This window comes from Carassius gibelio, chromosome B1 (genome assembly GCF_023724105.1).
Source record: "Carassius gibelio isolate Cgi1373 ecotype wild population from Czech Republic chromosome B1, carGib1.2-hapl.c, whole genome shotgun sequence".
Lineage (NCBI taxonomy): Eukaryota > Metazoa > Chordata > Actinopteri > Cypriniformes > Cyprinidae > Carassius > Carassius gibelio.
This window is the reverse complement of record NC_068396.1, coordinates 7,208,869-7,223,809: the sequence shown is the minus strand read 5'-3', so window position 1 is coordinate 7,223,809 and position 14,941 is coordinate 7,208,869. Positions and strand designations below refer to the sequence as shown.

The 14,941-nt window shown below is 35.4% G+C and overlaps 1 long non-coding RNA gene and 1 pseudogene across 2 annotated transcripts; both read right to left on the bottom strand.

The window, feature by feature from the left end:
• Positions 1-295: 295 nt before the first annotated feature.
• LOC127948955 (transmembrane protein 94-like) lies at positions 296-5,102 on the bottom strand (annotated as a pseudogene).
• Positions 5,103-5,236: 134 nt separating this feature from the next.
• LOC127949325 (uncharacterized) lies at positions 5,237-9,760 on the bottom strand. 2 transcript variants are annotated; one of them, XR_008152283.1, is made up of 8 exons: positions 9,661-9,760; positions 8,856-9,060; positions 7,968-8,128; positions 7,510-7,603; positions 6,374-6,509; positions 6,131-6,288; positions 5,414-5,525; positions 5,237-5,320 (listed from the first exon to the last, which is right to left on the bottom strand). It is a non-coding gene; the product is annotated as an uncharacterized LOC127949325 (long non-coding RNA). The 2 variants fall into 2 exon arrangements; XR_008152282.1 differs by having other exon boundaries at positions 8,856-9,754.
• Positions 9,761-14,941: the final 5,181 nt, after the last annotated feature.

Genomic DNA, 14,941 nt, shown 5'->3' with positions numbered 1-14,941 from the left:
GGACATTGAAGACTGGAGGAATGATGCTGAAAATTCAGCTTATTCATTACTTTTATTCAAATAGAAAACAGTTATTTTAAATTGTAATAACATTTCACAATATTACTGTTTTACTGTATGTTTGGATCAAATAAATCCTTGGTGAGCATAATAGACTTCTTTAAAGACAAACAAACAAAAACTTTGAATGGTAGTATAGATTACTATTTGGATATACGGTATATTAACTACTGATCTAGATAGCATTATATGCTACATTTGCTAATGACTTAGAGAGTGTAACCATCGTATTATATTATTGTGGTTGCATTACCTGATCTCATGCAGTTTGGTGCCCTCATTGATAAAGAGCAAAGGGATCAGCCTCGGGATGCCATGGGAATATCAGAGATACAGAACGTTCCATGCCACAAGAAGCGGGAAACCATTGCCAAAGAAGCATTAAGAACTGGCTTGTGAGGGAAACAGAGATAGCCGACCATTCCATAACGTCCATAAAAACATTCATGCTTCTGACGTTATTAATTAGACTTTAAAAAGATAGTTTGGAAAAAACTATCCATGAAATAAAATAATAATATGGAAGTCAATGGCTACTGTAGGATGTTTGCCTAGACACATTCTTCAAAATATCTTATTTTTTGTTCAACAGAAGAAAGAAATGCATACAGGTTTGGTACAACTTGAGGGTGAGTAAATGATGACACATTGTATAAAGATGTCATGTTAAAAAGCTACCTACAAAGTGCAGGTGACAGCACACTAGCAATGGTTGCTCAGTGGGCTCTGTTTCCACATGGGAGCTGAGCGATGCACATGACTGATAGAAGTACACACTAAACACACACACACACACAGACACAGGGAACTCCAGGTTCATACTCGGACACATCTTCACTTTCAGTATGCTGAATGATTTAGCTTTATGCAAGCTTGATGTTGTTGAAGGAACTGTTCAACCAAGAACAAAAAATACTGGAAGAAAGTGAAAATAGCACCACAAACTGACTGGCATTGAGCAGCACAAGAAAGGCGATGACTTTCTGCGCCAGACTCAGACCATCTGAGTGTCTGCCGTACCAGTCAGGAGACCACACTGTTGAATTCCTGCAGACAAACATGCCACACAGATTCAATTTTACCTTTATACTGTAGATTATTTCAATATCTCAGCAACACAGCAAGAGTGAATTTGCACTAAATATATCTATGGCTCATTTATATTCTATACATTTTTTTTTAAACAGTATGTGAAACAGTATGAATTGTATAGTAAGACATTGTTGATGCTTGACTTCATGATCAATATATATAAAAAATGGATCTTTTGCAGTAAATGGATGCCGTCAGAGTCCAAACAGCTGATAAAAACATCTAAAAAACCACTCTAGTCCATTGATAAACGTCTTGTGAAGTGAAAAGCTGTGTTTTTGACTTTTTAACTTTAAAGTGACCAGTCTATGATCCATAATAAGGCTTCTTCTCCTAGTGAAAAATTCCTTCCCCTGTTATCCACTCACATTGAAATCCGCCGACATTTGAAAACAACACTTTATCAGTGCATATTTCTGCCCTGATTCAGATAATACAAGGTTTTCAATGGAGAAAGCAATATTATGAAAGAGGACTCAATGTTTTTAAGTTTTAAATGTCTTAATGATGGATTCATTTATTACAAACAAACAGCTTTTCACTTCACAATACATTAACTGATGGACTAGAGTCATGTAGATTAGTTGTAGATTAGTGTGATGATTTTATCAGCTCTCATTCTCACGGCACCCATTCACTGCAGAGAATCGATTGGTGAGCAAGTCATGTAATGATACATTTCTCCAAATCTGTTCTGATGGAGAAACAAAATCCTCTACAGCATTAGATGACCTGAGGGTGAGTAAATTATTCCCCGTGAGTGAATTATTCCTCCAACTTTGAAAGTGAATTTTTTTTAAATTAAGAATAAAAATCACTATTCATTTGTCACACAGAAAATATAATATCTGCATTAAAAAGAGTGGAACTAAGTTAGAATGCTTTCACATACATGAGCAGTGATGTTGGGTGACACAGATCTTCATCTTGATGGTTAATATCAAGACAGAAGCTGTGCAGCATGAGGCCAAAGCATGTGAGAAAGGTACACAAGGTGAGACCAAACTTCACCAGGAAACACAGCACAAACAAAGCCTCAATGTCTGCACAGAAATACACAAAACTATACTGCACATCTCTTTAGCTGATCAGTTATACAATGAATGTTATGTGTATCTGTAACTGAATATTCTCCAGGCCCATGAATGATGAACTCAAATATTCAGAAAATCCATTACAGACCCCTTTTTAAAAAGCTTTTCCTGTTTCTTTACCTTTTTTGGTAGGAATCTGAGATTTTTCCCATGTAGGAACTTTCATGATGGAATTGTCAGATGGCTTTCCCAGAAGGGACACACTGGAAAGAAAAAGGAATTTAGTTCAAATAGAGTTAATAATAATAAAACAATGCCCTCAAAAACAGACACAAAATAGCTATAATACACGTTTATATTCAAGGATTTTTATCAAACGTTCAAGATCAGAGCCATTTCAATCTTAAGAAAACACAGATTGACTGACCACTGGTCTGAATATTTAGAAGCCCTCTCAGTTTTTATTATACATTTTGTGCATGTATTTAGATGCATGTTATTGTTTATTATATTCGTTCATACCTCAGTAAAGGAAAATAGAAACAGGACAGAACGAGGACATCACTCGTGCCCAGAGGAGGAGGAAGTTGACACACACATGCCAGAATCTGTGGAAATAAACGAACACACACCAGCTTACTCAGCTGCACCTGTCAAACTCTGAGCTTTAGATGTAAATCATGAGTGTGTTACTCATTACTTCTGACAGAAATAGCAAAGTCCACATGGGACATATTAAAGAGACCAGTGATATAAAGTCCTAAACGTGCCCTAAAAATGAACAATTAAATAATAATGATGAAAAAAATACTACTTTTAAAGGATTTACTCAAAAATGAATACAAATATAAATTTATTTGCAAATTGAGAAAGACAAAATTATTAGATAAATTATATAATAAAATATATTAATAATTTTAAATACAGACACAACTGTGTTTATGTAGTTAGACTGAATTGATATCTATCTATCTATCTATCTATCTATCTATCTATCTATCTATCTATCTATCTATCTATCTATCTATCTATCTATCTATCTCAGATTAATAATAAAAGTAAATTAATTAATGTATTTTTAGTTGTATTCATTATTATATATTTTTTATTATTATGCATATGCTTTATTTAGGTGACACTCCTAGTCCTCTCTTATAACTGAATGAGGACAAGGGACAGCTGACACTGGAGCAAAAACAGAAAGCACTTTCTGATGCCTGCCGTGGTGTGACGTGCCTGAAGAAAACAACATTATTGTATTTCAAAAAATTACTCATATATTATCCATCCGTTAGTGTAGATGTGTGTTGATGCGTGTCCTCATTCACCTGTTTGATGAGCCTGATGACGTTTTTGTTGTCTTGTTGGTTAAACTGTACTGTGCAAGCCAACCCACAGATGGCGCTAGAGAGCTGAATTACACTTAAAGAGTCTGATGTGTTCAAAGCTGCATCAGAGTTAGACCAGCAACATGTGGGCACCAGAGGAACTAAAGCAATGCTGACAATTAATAGGTCAGAAACAATGAATAATGTAAAGTAGGCTATATAATATAATATACAAATGCATCAAATAAATGCATAAAGGCAATATTAGGAAAACAGGGTTAGTTTCAAGTGTGACAACTTAACTCATATTATACAACAGCATGCTAATAGGCTGCTAACAGGTCACAAAAGGTCAACATGTGTTTAGTGAATTGTATTATGCTTTTGCGGACAATATAGGTGGCAATTTTTATGCCATGATGTTTCATGCTGGCATTACAATCAGCTGGGATTAGGGTGTGGTGTTAAAATATTAAAATATGTCATGTCATGTCATGAGTAAATCCGTTCTTGGCAGGTTATTGAAATAAAGGGGATGAGAAGAGCTGAGTTAAAGGCTAGACGAATCACCTGATATCACTTTGTAAGAAAATTTCATTGTTGTTGATATTTTGACTGCTCCCGAGGCAGCACACGACCTCTCCATACTCCTGCATGATACACACCATCTCACATTCAGCTACACACACACACACACACACACACACACACACACACACACACACACACACAAGCACAGCTTAGAATGCTGGCTTTGTTGATGGTGATATAAATAAGTCTGAGCAGTGTTGCCAGAACTAGAAAAAAAGCAACCAGCTCTGACAAAGCAGGCCTAAATCTAGAGACTGCAGTTTTTTGTGCTTTCTCAGGGAGGAATTAAATCAAATTAATTCATTTAACTCATCTGATGAAGAGCTATCTATAAGCAATACATGTTTTAATGATATACAACATTATGAAAAGATGCATCAGAACAAGTGGGATGGGAACAATTAAAAGTAAAAAAAAAAAAAGTACACAGTTTGGGGTCAGTAAGATTTTTGTTGTTAATTTTGTATATGTCCACCAGGAGTCAGAACTGCATTTATTTGATAAAAAAAAAACCGTTTTCTATTTCAGTATATTTTAAAATATATATATTTACCTCTGATTGCAAGCTAAATTCATAGCTAAACATTTCTTATTGTGCTTAATACTTTAATAATATGTAACTTTATGAATGTCTTTTAATTATATTATGTTTAGTCATTTTCACTTTTTTACTGTCAATTCTGATCAATCACCTTTTCATAAATAACTGCTCAATGCATTTTTACATAATGATTAATGCAATTATTCATGCATATTCAACATTTGTCAACAAAATTTTAGTCATAAGAGCCTATAACTTTATTTTTTAATTTATTTAGACAAATACCAACAAATAAAATAAATAAATAAATGTTGTAACACTGTGTTTGTGTGTATTTGTAAGTGTCTTACTCTGTGATGTGCAGTCTGTAAATAAAGGGACCAGTAACGGAACATTATCAGTGTTCTCCAGATGTGGCTTCACATTCTCTATTCCTCTTGGAAGTTTGGCCTGGAAAAACAAGAATCAGGTTATCTCTATTTTGGGATCCTACCTCCTGGTCCCAACAAGAAAGGAGCTTCTTAGAAGGTCTAAATAATGCCTTTATAGAAATCTGAAGTGTTAATATAGTGTAAACCAGTGGCACCCTGTTTAGGTCCTCGATGAGACATCATGCTCCATTGCTCTTGAATCTGCCCTCTCTCTGACACTGTCTCTCAGCAGAATTTCTTCCTCTGAAATCAATACATTCAAATATAAAAAGATAAAAAGAACAGAACTGGTCATAACTGGCATTAATCTCTGCAATGCATAACTCTGTCTCTCACCTTCCTCTGTCACCGGCTCCTGCACGTTTTCTGGGTCGAGAGGGAAGCTCTCTGATTGGAGGGAGATGTGACAGCTCCATCCCGTCTCCAGTACCATTTTCTCAGCAAACACCTACACATAGAGTGATTCAACTTGTAAATAACATGAATAAAACATTTGTACAGTCGATCATCCAACATTTTTTGAATAATGAAAATGATAAACAGCAGCTGCGCTGTAAATGTCATGATTTAGGACATGTTCCCACAGCAACATCCTGTGTTGGTCCTGCAAAAATATTCCTATCCAACAATCATAACATGATCTAAAGTCAGCAAAGACCCCATCTACTTTTTTATACATGCTCGCTCCTACAGTGCATGTTTTATCAGTGCACAACAGCACGTTTAAGTAATTATAGTTAAATAATAATAATTCACAATATTATTCATGATCAAATAAATGCAGTCTTGTTGAATCATACCTACACACACACAAACACACACACACAAAAATGATTATTCTGACATCAAAAGTCTGAACAGTAGTATATGACATATTACATTAATTAAATAAAATGTATTATATTGTATCCAATTATAAAAACTTGTTTCAGCTCTGAAATGACTGTCTGAAAAGGCTTTTCAGGCTATTTGTTAACATTAGACAGGCTACAAAATTCCCCTATTACTGCTATTACTGTATGTTTGTGTGTAGGAGTGTTTATGTCTGCTGACCTCACTCCGAACTTCCTCTTCACTGGAAAAATAGACTAAACGAATGCAAGCACTGTCCAGCCCTGAGATAAGCCTGACCATATCAGGACGGGCTTGATACTGTGAGGACACCAGACCCAGAAAGATCTGCTGCCTGAAGGGTGTGATAGAGAAATCATCTGCACAGACATTATACTTCCTGTTAACATTTCAGTCATATACATGATCATGTATTTTACATAATCAGACTTTTTCCTCATGTACCTGTAGTGTCAGCACTGGGGTTCAAAGGCAGTTCCACACAGGTGTCATCTATTTCTGGGTCATGTGGTTGTAACAGGAAACAGCAACACACTGACCAGCCATACAGGAACGCTGATAAAAATCCACAGCTTTCTTCCTGCACATGCACACACCCACACCCACACACTATTTTATAAGAAACTCTATTTTAATAGAATTTCTTTGCGAAAACTATTTAAAAAAATGCTGTTTTTAGAATAGTAATCAATGTCACCAAAAAAAAATATTAAACAGCACAACTGCTTTTTTTTTTTTTACACAATAAGTAATGTTTCTTGAACAGGAAATCAGCAAATTAGAATCATATCTGAAGGACCGTGTGATTATAGTCTGTACTAATGGCTGCTGGAAATTCAGCTTTCCATCACAGGAAATTTTTCTCACATTTTATTTTTAATATAAGAAGAACAGAAAAAAGTTAATTATAATAATACTTTATAACATTCCTGCTTTTTGGATCATATTAATAAAAACATTTTTGAAAACTTATTTTAAATCTTGCTGAATACCAACCATAAAGTGACATATAATACACAATAATAATATTGATATTTATTAAGAGAATACGTACTTATAATATACAAATTAGATAAATTTGATAAAGTTTCTATATTTTTATATTATTATATATTTGTACATATTTTTTTATTAGATTTTTCATTGATTTATTTTCTATTTTAGTCATACAAAGCCCTTGCAGTTTCATCTGTGCGTAACACAACAAATTCAGCTTCATGCAAATAGGCCGTGATGCAGATTCAAATAGCACCCACTTGGCAACCTCCAGGGTTTAATCGCTGTCAGTGTGAATGTACCTTTAGAGATTCAAGATCGGAAAGCTGATGATTCAAACTGCCCGAAGAAGTGTTTTATTAAAAGAGAAAATAGTGAGATTCCCTTACACCTCTGTGTCCTTGAGCATAGCACTTAACCCTAGATGCTCCAGGGGGACGGGCCAGCAGTAAATGTGCTTTAGATAGGAACTGCTCACTGACTTTCAGAGCAGAATTAAGAGATTTGTTCACAGCAGGTGCTCTAACACACACACACACACACACATACAGAGTTCACAGCATGAATCTACATAGAATTCAGACCTGTCGGAGTCTGTGAGGGGTTGAATATCCCAGAATTCAGTGCATGCACCCAAAATTATGTCAGCCGAGCCATATGAGAACAACTGAAGATCGCCTTGGGACAAAAACATCAAACTGTACTCTATATGAAACATGCAAAACAGAAATAGAATATTATATGTTTTGGGGCATTATTAAACTGTGGATCTCAAACATGTTTATTGTAAGAGCTGTACAATCATACCAGCTTTTTGCATACTATCATGGAATGCTATGTCCCATAATGCAATGCTCTCAGCTTGACAGTGTTGTGACAGTTGACTGTATTTACATACTGTTTCTGGACACAATGCACAGTATACAAAAATTAACATCCTATCAATCTGCTTCTAACATATTAACAGTTTACAATTGGCTGATGTTGTAATGTCCCAAACATCGAGGAATGTTGATGCATGTATACATGTGCGTGTGCTCACCGGTGTAAGTGTGGTGCACCAGCAGGGTTATGAGAGGTGTCTCATTCACACAGAGGGTGGAGCAATGATCCCCGGGTCTCCAGGGCAGGAGATGGAGGGCAGGGTGTAGGCTGCCGCACTCATTCTCTGCTCAAAAGGCTCTTTCGCGGAGGTGGAGAAGCCTATAGATTTGCATATACACACTGTCAACACTACAATGCAGTTTTGCTGGATATTTATTATTAGAAAATATGAACGACTTCAGGTTACAAGACACTTATTAAACAGCAACCATGTTACTACCATTATATACTTTAAAAAAAATAACCCTTCAATGCTATATAAATACCAGATTAAATATTAAAAAATAGTTTGTATGTATTGTTACGTAATGGGAAACATACCATCTTGGTATTTACACTACTGTTCAGAATTTTGATTATTATTCTTTTTTAGTTTATTTGAATATTTTTGCCTCTTAAGAGCATCATTACTACAGTCTTCAGAGTCACATGATCCTTCACCACCTACCCCCCCTCCACACACACACACAAAATATGCCATGTTATTTTCAAAAATACCATGATACCTGTTCATAAAATAGGGACATGACCAAAAAAAAAGTGTTTTCTGTAAATGATGGAATTTACTGTATGTTACTCCATGGTACTTTATATACATTACTACTGATGCCAGAAACATAGTTTCACCACAGTACATACGTAGAAACACTACTGATACTTTTTCCCTCGTGATACACAACCCCTTTCTCTTTATTCTGCCTTCACTTTTACACTACCTCTGAGATTTTGTTAATGCTTCTGCTTTCTCACCGTTGTGAAACTACCTTGACAAAAGGTGCATTTCCCTGGAGCATTAAATACCACTATTATTCTCATCTGGCTTTACCCAGAATCCTCGGTAGATGGCAGAGGCCCCAGGGTGGGCGGACCGGCTGACATGGGGGTCGAGTGCGCACCAGCGCGGCATGGGTCAGGTGGTCGGAGAGGTGGAGTATGCGGGTGACGACACCAGGGTCACAGTGGACCAACTGCAAAGCCAATCCCAGAGGCCGAAGAGAGGGGGCGTGACGCTGCCAGCATGTGTCATCAAACTGCACCCGTGTGTTTTTTTTGGCATTGAAATATATAAAATAAATTAATATATTTTTACTTTCTTTGTACTTTCTGATACTTGTTTCTTCCATGGTTTTTTTCACAAATATCTTGGTTCTTAATCGTGGCCCATTTAGATATCTTGCGATATATCAAGATATTTTGTTATATTTATGAAGACATTTTCAGAAATGTAATCATGAGAAGTGCAGAGAAAACAAAGTTCACATTAGTTCATATTCTTGCATACTGATACTGTAACAAACTGCATTCTGGAACACACTCAAAAGCTCTTGTGACAGTATTGAATTACCCTGAGAGAGATAAAATAACATTTACTGCCCCAGCATCACTCAGTGTGTGTGTATCACAGGAAACATAATGCAATGTATTGTACAGTAGGTAAGCTATAATTCAAACAGAATACACACAGATAAAAATTTATGAATTCCATTGCATTTGATCAAATATAAAAACAAATGGCAATTATTTTAAACACGATTTGTTTTCAGATGCCAGCTGATTACTGAATGCAATGACATGCATATATTTAATTGTGCCTTCAGCACCGTTTTGTGCCTGATGTCTTTTGCACTTACAGTCACAGATCCCAGACTGTGTGGCAATCTAGCATTGTGGCAGAGTGTCGATGTTTGACACCAGAACACTGAGTAACGTTTCTTTCAGGTCAACTTCCACATTTCCTGTTCAATGAAATGGGAAAATCATTTTGGCATTCCAAATCATTACCAACAATAAATCTATTCACATGGTTACAGTTGTAAGCAACAAATATACAGGCAGCTATTGTGTGGTTTCCTCTTTATTGAACATACCCACCAGTCCGCTGGCTGTGAGCCCATCATTAGAAGAACACGGGCCTCTCCGTACATGCACACAAGAACCCAAAGCAGGGGGAAAGTCAGGGGCAACAACGGCAGAACACCATTCACCTGAAAGACAACATTTCATATATTTACTACAGATGTAAATACAGATGTATGTTTTGGTCAATATTTTTAAATAAACACTGTTGAGATGTTATTTCTCAATATAAACTACATCTTGCATAAAGTTAAATTTCATTTCTGTGAAATAAGGCATCAAAAAATATAATTCACAGCTAAACAAAGAGATAAATAGTAAGTGCTCAAACAGCTGATAAAAACATAATAATCCACAAGTAAGCACAAGTAGCTCTTTGGACTCTCATTCTGACGGCACCCATTCACTGCAGAGGATCCACTGGCAAGCAAGTGATGTAATGCTGTATTTCTCCAAATCTGTTCCAATGAAAAACAAACTCACCTATATTTTAGATGACCTGAGAGTAAATAAATTTCCTTTTTTTTTGGGGGGGTGAATTTGTGATTTTGATATGTTTCCAATATACAGTATCACTAATATATTTATAGTATTTTCAAGTGTTTTTCAGTGTTCATGAGTGTATGTGAATTTGTGTAGTTGGGTAGCTGCAGGAGTGTGACAGGCCACGGTCCCACACCAGGAGCGCCAAACAAAATGCGCAATAGATTCAGCCTCAGAAGCAGCACCTGGAAAATGAAAGACAGAAAGACGTGATGAAGGATGACTAACCAAACAGAAAACAAAGGCATTTGATAGGGACAAAAGGAACCACAGCAAACAGTTCTTAAATTTATTTTTTTTAATTTTTATTTTCATAGACAGTGAAAAAGCTATTGCAATCCATTACATCTATAGCCACTATCAAAAAAGGAATACAAAAAGGTACAATGGTACAACAGCACCTTGTTTTTAAGGAAGAATAGCATATGGAAATTCACACATACTACAACTTTGAATGCAATGTTAGTCACTTCTTATATTTAAAAAAAATCTGTCAAGTGCATCTGTCAAAATGTGAAAAGATAATAAAAAACAAGTCTTACCAGCACAAAAGGCGCTGGGCCTCTTTCTAGTAAACTTTGTACAGTAAATCGTTCATTATCCAGAACAGACACAGGCCTGTCTTGAGAAAGCTCCAAACACTTCCTACATAAAAAAGATCCATATAAGAGAGATGACATGTCAAATTCCGGGCTTTTTTCCATAAATCCTGCTCTTGTGAACATCCGGGGGCTGTAGTTTAGGAGTTTGAGTGCATAGGATATGCTTTATCATTGTCTATGATCATTTCTGTCATGTTGTTACAAGCTGATCCAGTGACAGTGGTGTAATGATGAGATATCATGTTGAATGCAGTCCTTAAGCTCTTAAGTCTCTCTCTAGGATCTCTTTTAGTGTCTGATAGATGAGCTAACATTAAAAGACTTTTGTTCAAAAGTGAGTACAAAGAACACCAATGGAACACAATGGCACTTGTCAGTTGGAACCCTTTCCCTTTCACTTGTACTTTAGGACGAACATCTGATACTGATACAAAAAATAAATATAGTTGAGAACTACATCAATTATTAAATATTATTCAAAAGGGGTAAATAAATAAATGAACATACTGAACCACCTCAGCCGCTGGAGTCTTTGTTACCCTGAAGAGCTGTGGTTGGAGCAAACGATGTGGGCGGGGCCTTCCACTATCCAATGGCGAAGGGGGAGAGGAGAGATGACTAAACACATCACTGCGGGATAAAACTACATGCTCTTCTTCCTGTCCTCAAAAACCAGAGACAAACCAAAAACTAAAATCACATCTGAGTCAGACGTCTGGTCTTATGCTTCTCTACAATGTAAAAGTCATTTAGCTTGAATCAGACAATTTTGAAAAAAAAAAAAAAATAATAAAAAAAAAATAATATATATATATATATATATATATATATATATATATATATATATATATATATATATATATATATATATATATATATATATATATATATATATATATTTGTTGAAAATGGTAAGTGCTGACTTGGGTGTATTGTAGGCAAACTGTATTTATAATATTTTTTTTCACACAAAATCTTTTATTCTGTTATTTGCCCAATCTCATTGTGTGCTACAGAAGAAAATTATGTATTTTTGTTGTTGTTGTTCACTTTTAGGTGAACTATTCTTTTAAGTGTCTCATGTATTCTAACCTGAATTCCTCTAAGTTCAGTTGGTGCTTCATTGCCAGGGCGTAAAGAGATGATGTCACCCTCCACCAGGAGACTGACAGGTAGATTGACCAGTTTCCCGTCACGATAGGTCCATTGTCGGGAAACGGCTGGGGAGGGTGGGGTGAGCAAGACTTCAGTGCCTCTTAGCCAATCAGTGGTTTCAAGACTTATGTGATGCATTTCAGTTTCATCTTTTTTGGCAAGGTATTTAAAAAAACTAGCTAGCATAAGCTAACAACTACTCTACAGGATAAAAAATTAAATAAAATAAAAATAAATGATTGATGACAAAAATAGCTTTATGCTGCATTTAAGATACTTTTTATAAATAAACAGTGAATAAATAAAAAGCTGTACTTGGACCTAATATGCGTTAAAATATCTCCAAAAAAATTCAAATGTATTTATTAAATACATAATCAAGTACATGAAATAGCTATGTTATTTACATTTAATTTATTATTGGAATATAAAATAATAATACAAAAACATGCATATGCAATTGCAAGGTACTTCCTGTTCTCTCCATGTCAAGTATTCCCCTTATTTTTCCCATAAGAGCAGACATGAACATTTGTAAATTTTATGTGTCTGGATTCCGGTGTCATCTGCTTCCAGCTATTTTATAGCTGTACAAAATAATGTATTGGCTTAATTATGAACACACTGGTTGTTAAATAAATAATTTTACCATTTATTGCACTTACTCTTCTCGTTATTTCCCTACTTTGGCTAATGAAGCAGAAGTCTTGCACATTCAGAAAACAGCTTAATAATATGTATGTTGGACTTCAGAATGTGGAACCACATACCAACATAGGCTACTACTCTTACAATTACTAACACAAATAAATAAATAAATAAAATTAATTATTAAGAATAGTATGATAGAATGAGGCCATGAATCTTGATTTTTCCATTTGAATAATTGAAAGAAACCGGCACAAAAGAATGGTTACTTCACAAATCAAGCATCAGTAGTTAGCTATGATTCTGAACAAGTGACAGAAAATACGGATACTCAGATGAAATACTGTCACATACGAGACATCATCATAGTATTTGATAGTATATTAAAAAATAAATAAAAAATAGCCACAGTTACCTCTGCTGATACATTTTACTAACAGCTTCACTATTTTACTAACCACTGTTTGATGCTGAAATCTTTATATAATTTGTATAAATCATGAAGTAAAAGTACAATCAAGAACTTAAAAGTCTAGATTCCTGAATTTTAGATCAGCCATGTTCAAACACACTGCTAATTTTCCAGATCTCTTTAAATGAAAGGGTACCTATTATGTAAAATTCATTTATATAATTTGTTTGAACATAAATGTGTGTTGGCAGTGTGTGTACACGACCACCCTATAATGATAAAAATCCATCTTGTCCTTTTTTTCGAATCCCCATAAATCATAAACAGTGTCTCAGAAAAAGCCATTTGCAGAATCCGTAAAATGTGACATCACTTTGCACAAGTCCCGCCCATGACTGTTGACCAGAGTCCCCACCTTGAGTGAGTCGAACACAATCAATTTAAAAAATAATTTAAAAGCAGCATTCAAGTAAGAAATGTCTTTTAATTAAAGCTATATATGCTATTCAGTACAGAGCAAGAGATTTTCTGCTTTTACTTTATTGTTTGGGTCATTTTAACAGTGTAGACAGCCGTTTAGGTACTGTATATTATGCTGCTGTCACTTAATACTTGATATACCAGATATAACCAACTGTTTTTTGTAACTTATGTGTGTTTTAACATGAACTTGTATGTATTTGACAGTTAAAGCACATAAAGACATGAAAGAGAACTTAGTTTAGTACTCACATGCAATGTGACAGCCGTTTTCTGTGCACGTGCTTTGGATGTGTGCATACAGAAATCAATATGTCAGAAGTTTGAACTGATATGGCTTTAAAATGCATGATTTCAGCGCAATATACATGCTAATAAAAACCAAAAAGATGTTTTTTGGCAGAATATCTAAAGTAAGAGCTGTAAAGGCACAGCCATGTTATAGAAAAAGGAGCAGCAGCTCATTTGCATTTAAAGAGACATGCACAAAAATAGCATGCTTCTACTTCCACTCAGAAACAAATAGGTACTGTGGGGTATTCTGAGCAGAAACTCCACAGACACATTCTGGGGACACCTGAGAATTATATTACATCTTGTTAAAAGGGGCATAATAGGTGTCCTGTAAATTATTTCTCCTAGTTTTAAATGAGAATAAACGAGAGCAAATGGACTGGTCTTAGTCCTGCTTCTGAGGGCCAGGCAATAAAATGTATTTTCTGTCAGGAAAGTAGATGAGCATGCTTAGTCTTGCACAAGGTCAAACTAGAATAGTGGATGATTCAAATGGATGATGCAGTGGGGATGTTTGCTCAGTAGGGTGACTAACCCTGTAAAGTGTTCAGAAAAGTCTCCATTCTGCGGGGCATCTCCTCTCTCTTCAGCCACCGGAGGACTGTCATGGCAATCAGCCCAGTCAGAAGAAGAAGGAACACTGAGCATCCGCCAATTAAAGCTGTGCTGTCACTATGACGACCATACAAGAAGATAACTTATGTAACATTTCAGATTTTATGCTAATGACACATAATTCAGTGTTTAAGGCGCAGAAAGCTTTTTGTTTGTGTGGTGGGGGTTAGGCAGGTATATTAATCATGCACCAACCTTTTCAACAAAAAAAAGAAAAAAAAGAAAAATTCATGCACATATTTATAATATATTCATTGATGTTACCTGTTTGGTTCAATCACATGGCAGGTGATCAGACTTGTTGCA